The following is a 602-nucleotide window of genomic DNA, read 5'->3' on the forward strand; positions in this document are numbered from 1 at the left end:
CGTTTTGCCCAGGTTTCTCTCGACTCTCTTCCCATAAAGGATGGAGAGGGGAGCAGAGCCCCGCGGCTCCGCCAGCGCCTCCAGCTGCCGGGCGCGTCCCCAGCCGCCCCCCGCCACCCCCCGTCGCGGCCGGGGAGAAACCAAGCCCCGAGCACCGCTCCCTTGGCCCCCGGACACCCCCCCCACACACACACACCCGCCTCCGAAAATACAGGCTCCCTTGCGGGAGGGTTTGTTTCCCGCACCCCCGGTACCTCTCGCCGGGGGTACCCGCCTTTACGCCGGCGTGGGCTGCAGCGCGGGCGTGGGGGAGATGCTGGGATTTTGCTGTCCCCGCAAAAGAGCGGCAAATGGTTACGATTTAGTAAATACCGCTGGGCAAAAACGAGAGGGAAGTTGGCGCTGCCCGGGGAGACAGCGAGAGGGAGAGAGGGAGAGGGATGGCTCTGTAATTGTTGCCTTTACCAAGGCTGCCAGATTAACCACTGGGACTTATTCTAAAGTGACCCATCACCGAATTCATTTCTGCTTGAACTTTCGGTGAACCTGAGATTAAAGAGGGGAGAGCAGCTAAGCAGTTTGTTGCTAGCTGCCTTTTCAAC

The sequence above is a fragment of the Pelecanus crispus genome, chromosome 2, assembly GCF_030463565.1.
Source record: "Pelecanus crispus isolate bPelCri1 chromosome 2, bPelCri1.pri, whole genome shotgun sequence".
In the NCBI taxonomy this organism is placed as follows: Eukaryota; Metazoa; Chordata; class Aves; order Pelecaniformes; family Pelecanidae; genus Pelecanus; species Pelecanus crispus.